At 26.4% G+C, this 6,342-nt stretch overlaps 3 long non-coding RNA genes across 3 annotated transcripts in view; 1 reads left to right on the top strand and 2 right to left on the bottom strand.

Annotated features, from left to right (window-relative positions):
* Positions 1–6,342, top strand: part of LOC103307712 — a 300,213-nt gene that overhangs the window by 283,911 nt on the left and 9,960 nt on the right. The window lies entirely within an intron of this gene.
* LOC107883430 overlaps positions 2,968–6,342 on the bottom strand; it is a 6,744-nt gene continuing 3,369 nt past the window's right edge. Inside the window, exons 2-3 of the long non-coding RNA XR_003839631.1 lie at positions 3,338–3,474; positions 2,968–3,268 (exon numbers count right to left, since the gene is read on the bottom strand). This is a non-coding gene — a long non-coding RNA (uncharacterized LOC107883430). The remainder of the gene's footprint in view (positions 3,269–3,337; positions 3,475–6,342) is intronic.
* On the bottom strand, positions 4,503–6,335 carry LOC107883432. The gene is made up of 4 exons (XR_001679289.2): positions 6,234–6,335; positions 6,007–6,175; positions 5,776–5,931; positions 4,503–4,659 (listed from the first exon to the last, which is right to left on the bottom strand). It is a non-coding gene; the product is annotated as an uncharacterized LOC107883432 (long non-coding RNA).

The following is a 6,342-nucleotide window of genomic DNA, read 5'->3' as shown; positions in this document are numbered from 1 at the left end:
TGATAAAAACAATGTTTGGGCGAGTTCTTTTTGGGCGGAAATCGGATTTTTCCCGGTGGGCCCCTGTCTGAACCGAATTATGGGTCCCTCGGTCTCAACTGCACCGTGTTTTATGTTTTAAATGTTATTGATAAATAATAGTACAATAATATAATATCGAACTATATATACACAATTTGCAGGAAATAGTTTGTTTTATTGATTTATAAATGATGAATTAAATACTTCTGCTTAACGTTAAAAATATTACATTATTGCATGGCATTGTACGTACATCACTATGCAGCTGATGTAACAATTTTCTCGTATAATATCTATTTTTAGAATTTTTTATACAATTTGCCGATGACTGTATCGTAAAGAAAAGTTTTGATTGGGTGTGATAGGTAATATCTTATAATGCGCTTACTTGTATAAATAATCAAATTTATAAGTAAAAAAGAAAAGTGAAAATTGAAAATCTCATGTCTATAAATAGGTACCTAGCATAACTTTCCGGTGAACTTTCTTTTTGACGGAGAAAGAAAACTTATTGGGAAACTTTCTATTAAATTGTCTAATGTTAGATATTAAACGATGCCTAAACTTTTATAAATTTTCAACTGAAAAATAATTTACAAAACTATTGAAAAATTTTTCATGACTATAAATAGCTTAAAAAAGTCAAAATAGTTTGAAAATGTTACCATGTATAGAAAATGCTATGATTATAAACATTTGGTGAACATTTCAAGAATCTGCGGTTATTCGTTTTGAAAATACAACAAAATATCAAAAATCGATAAATAAAAACTTGTTCATTTACCGGTAAATATCCAATATCGTAAACATTAAATTCAAACGCTCATAAAAATTATCGTTACTTTCCGGTAAATATTTTCTATTAAAATGTCTAATGTAGATAAGCTATGGAAAAAAAGCTTTTATGAATTTCCAACTGAAAAATAGTTTTGAAATTTTTTATGTATTTTGTCAAAATTGGAACTTTAAATGCATATAAAAAAAAAATCGTGTCTATGTATCTTTAATATTTTAAAACCTCCATTAATGAAGATTATTAGGAACCTTGCATTACATTTTCCAGCCCTTTTACTAAGTGAAATAGTATTTATCAAGAATAATGTAAAAAACAATTTCTCAAGGATTTAATTAGCTCTAAATGCTCAAACAGAATTAAAATATTTCGAAAACGCTAATTTTTTTAAAAACGATTTTGATGAAACCATAAAATTGACTTATATGATAAACAACATATTTAATGAGTGAAACATAAAATATCAGAATGAAGGAATAATAAAAAAAAAGCAAAGTGCTAGAGGTTTTTTCTAATTGTGTTGTCTGTGTTGTATGTTTATGTAAGTAGAAATATAAGTATAATTTATATTATGAGCAATGTATTTCTTATTAAAATAGTGTTTGCATAAAGCAAAATTAAAACATAACTGTTTATTTACTCAGTTACTCCTCACTGAAAAAGTTAAGTGCTGTATTGTTTTTGTGTTGGATGATGGATATAAAAAATCTCAACAATTGAATTATGATTTAACAAAAATATTACTATGTGTATTATTTATTTATATTAACATTCTTACCTTTTATAAATGTATTATGATTTATTCTAGTTATTGAATCAAGCAATAACATGGTTAAATGATTTATGCAAAAGATTTTTTGTATACTTGATGGTTCAGAGATGGATTTTATTTTTATAAAAATATAAAATATTTTAAGATTATTATGATGTTTTCTATCTTTGAGACACACCACCAATAATTTCAATGCAAGATTTAAAAGATACTATTAATGAACCAGAAAATATTTCTCAGAGAGTCAGAGAGAACTATAAAACTAATAACTTGGATGATGTGTTTGTTGACTATCATTATGCAGATACAACAGTATTTAATTGTGTAGTCTTTTTTTGGCCGAGCAATAACTTAAACAGATTTACCTACATTTGTTTTATAAAAAAATATATATTAATATTCATATAAATATATTTAATAGATAGGTACATTATCATTACTGATAAAATTGTTTGGATAGAACATTTATAACATTATATGAAATAACTACTTGGAGCGCTACACATTAATTATTGCAATAGTCATTTTGTATACCACCTTAGCAGTTACTGCTGTAGTTTATGTGCAACCTATATATCTTTAATCATGGTCCATAGTCAATGGATAGGGCTGAATTATGATAATATTACACCTGTGGTATGTTAAATGTTAATTAATTTTAAATTATTAACTACACATTTTGTTTTAAACGTGTTTGTAATATTACTATAGTTATTAATGTCCATAGGGATTTATTACAATAGTAAATAGTAATTCATATTGCAGTTTCATAAATAGTATGAAGTGTGGTATAATTTTGATATTAATACATTGCATAGTAATTAATTTAGAAACACAAATAAGATGTATTTAATCATGGTAGACAGAGGTACATAAATATTTTTTACTGTTAAATTATAGCACATAATAACATGTAATTTTTATTATTATAAGTAAATTTAACACAAACTAAATTTTAAACATTTTTTAGTATGGCCAATATTGTTAAAAGTTTACATTTGTTTTTTCCTATTATATTTATATTAATTTTTTTGGTTTCGTGAAAGTTTCTGATTCTTATAAAATATAATTATATAGTTTTTATTAGTATTGGTATGCGGTTTTCTTCAGAATCAAATAAATGACAATATAACTGATTAAATAAATTTTTTATGACTTGGGCGACTCAAAACCGTGCTTAATTTTATGAAAAATCATTTTCACCTATTTCTAAAATGTAATATAATACTTGACGATGATATAAGAGTTTTGTCATTTGACAAACAGTTATGACATAACTTTCTGGTATTATAAGATCTTGACTTTTTTGAATTTTTACTATTTTTGTATACAGGGTCACATACCAACCACCTCGAGCTCTTATGACATTAAAAAATAGTTCTATATGATCCTGGGACATTTTATTGGTAAGTAGATACTTAAATAATTGATCAGTAAGCTATAGAATATTAACAAATTTCCCAAATAAATACAATGCACAATTTATAAAAATAATAAACATAATAATTTTGAATCACTAATTGTCTGAATATTTACATTTACGAATAATGTCCCAAACCGCAAAACAGAGTATAATTTTTATTTTCTGTTGATCCATTTCTTTAAGTTGTTGTCTCCCTTCACAAATTTTGCGCATAGCTTTTAAGTTAATGAAATGTTTCTTACACCATGATGCTGAATAACTGTAAAAACATATTTTAATATAAATTTTCTGTAGTACCTATAACAAAATAATATTTCTAATAGTATACCTCAATTATGCTTCCATTGGGTATAAACATTCAACATCGTAAATGGTCAGATTCAGGAAAAATGGAATTCTTCAATTGGTTTTGGGCTTCTTCCCATTCATCACGATCAGTTTCACTAGCCCACAATAGATCGCTTTCTGTAATAAAATACAATTTACTGGTCTTAATATAATATAATGTCATACTTATTCACAATAATCGCCAAACAATATTACAACAAATAACTAATGCATAATGATAATAATTAATAATAGTGCCAAATATATGCCAATAGTGCCCCCCCCCCCCCCACATATAAATTGAAAAAATTATAATTTTTTTGTTTATTTTACATTTTACAAATAAACTATATAATATTTGGAAAGACTACTTTTTTATTGATGATAGTAATTATAAAATATAAATAATTGTAAATAATATAGTATTATAGTGGAATTATAAATTGACGTGAGTAATTAAATAAATTAGTAAAAAATATAAATAATAGAATGTATAATAAAATTAACATTTAATGTGAAGGCTGACAACACTTTTCTTTGGACAATTTTTTAAAGTTCGGCTCGATGTTTGATAGCGAACACCTCAAGTCAGATTCAACATCCAAGCAATTTCTATGTTTGGTTTTTATAATGGCCAAGCTGGAGAACCCAGATTCACATAAATAAGTCGATGAAAATTGTACAAGGACTTGTAAGGCTTCATTTGAAATTTCAGGATAAATGGGTTGGTATTTTACCCAAAACTCTTCCAAAGAGCTGCCACTGTTAAGATCAATTTTTGCGCGTAAATCGTTCTTCAGCTCGATTGCCTGTTCTTGAAATGTATCCGGCAATGTGTCTACGTTAGTACTGAAAACGTTAGCACTTAACAAGTACTTGTTAGCGTATATTTCCAACTTTCGTTGAATAAATAAAACTAAATCGAGTCTAAAATAATCTAATAGTTTTTCCGCCTGGCTTTTTCTTATCGTACTGATTAATTTACGGACGATGTGGCATGGTGCACTATGGCTAAACACTTGTAATCTTTATCGATTACTTTATCGACTTTAACGACCCTATATTCTATAATCTATATTCTATAACGATAACCAGTCTTTATTAATTTTTCATTTTTTCTCTTCATTTTAAATATAATAAAATTTGATAAATAAAAATTTTACTTTGTGATAACTGCTTCTGCCTCCCCAGCGATGTGTATACGCCCCCCAGGTTGGGAACCACTGTTTTAGAAAGGATCGACATCAATACTTGATCTGGGTGGGCATGTCCCAAGTAGATTTATATTAAGACATATTATGATCATCTTCATCACTAGTAGTTCTGAAAAATAAGAGATTGTTAGAATTTTGTACAAAAAACCAATCACTTGGATCTATTCTTGAAAATGTTTACAAATAATATTTATAAATGACAAAGAAGTGGGTAGGTATTTAAATATTGAAAAAAATCTCGAAAAAAATGCATTTTAAAATTAAATTAATTACTAGGGTTGCCATATTTAATTTTAGTTGAACTTTGACATTTTTTGTATTATTTTTATGAGAGAATTAATAAAGTTTATAAGATAAAAGTATTTGAATAATTGATTTATTCATATTATAACTTGTTTTAATATAATTATAGGAAAAAAACTATACTCGGGCAGTGTTTAATAGTATGTTAATTTGCTTTAATATTAATTATAAGTAAACTATAGTAGGAATCCGGTAATTAGATTTGCTAACACGTGTGTCAGACAGAAACAACACATGCGGGTGTAAACAACTGTAGACACTAGGATCTAGACACTTATAACTACCTATTTTTAATCTGAGAGTTCTCCAAATGCTTTTAATTATTTCAGTATTAGCATTTGGTTCTAGATTCACAAAATCCTTAGTGATAAAAAAATAATACAATTGTCTGCAATGCAAATGCATTTGGGCATAAATCAACTGAACTGTTACCTTTAAACAATTTTATACCATTAGGACTGAGATATATAAAGATAATATGTAGGTATAACTGTATACTCAGTTATTTGAAATATTATAGTAAATTTACCAGTTATAAAAATAAAAGCCGAGAATATTATTTAAGACCCCAGTATCCCACATAGCGTTTTTTTCACACTTTAATTTTGTAAACAAGTTATGAGTAGGTATATTAAAATTGATAAAATTGTATAATTTAAAATGCTCATAACTTGTTCAAAAAAACCATACGTAGAGTGTAGACAACAAAATATAACACAAGTTTATTAAAATGTAACCATTTAACAGATTATTAGGTAGTAATTAGTATGAACATGCATTAATATCATTCGTATACAATAGTATTAATATTAATGCAGGTAATCGATTCAGTTACAGAAAACTAACTATTTCATAATAGTATGTTTTTAAAATTCCACAAAATCCATTCTACTTACTCAAAGATTGTTAGAAAAAAACTCACCTAATTGGTATATCTCGAAGTCTGACATTAGGAGTTGAAGGTTCTTATTTTTTTCTAATAGGAATTGTTCTACTGGATCGATGAACACGGTTACCACTTTTTCTTATTATTTTTAATATCGTTAATTTTTTTGGTTCCATTTATTACTTTTGTTACCTATAAAAGAAGTATAATATTGGGTATAATATGATAATTTAACTTTAAAATGTTTACTAAACAATCATAGTTTACTAGTTACTACTCCTGCTCAGACGATGATAATTACGCTTATCTATAGAATCTGAAGTTGAATAATGTTCACTACAGTCGTCATATGATTTTTAAATATTTCTTGTTTTGATAACCTTCCAGCGTACGTTGGAGTTTCTTCAAGGGCAGATCGATAATGTTTATCTATTACCTATAAATTAAAATATAAAATTAATATATTTACCACACAATTCATTGTTAAGTCATACATTTTTACTGGCTTTTGATTGTATGTTTTTTTAAATTTGTCTCTTATTCAACATCTTGTCCTTCATTGTCATTATCAGTATAGGAATGTAAAGTCGATTTCTTGTTTTC

This window comes from Acyrthosiphon pisum, chromosome A2 (assembly GCF_005508785.2).
Source record: "Acyrthosiphon pisum isolate AL4f chromosome A2, pea_aphid_22Mar2018_4r6ur, whole genome shotgun sequence".
In the NCBI taxonomy this organism is placed as follows: domain Eukaryota; kingdom Metazoa; phylum Arthropoda; class Insecta; order Hemiptera; family Aphididae; genus Acyrthosiphon; species Acyrthosiphon pisum.
The sequence above is the reverse complement of the archived record's forward strand: the minus strand, read 5'-3'. Positions and strand labels throughout refer to the sequence as shown.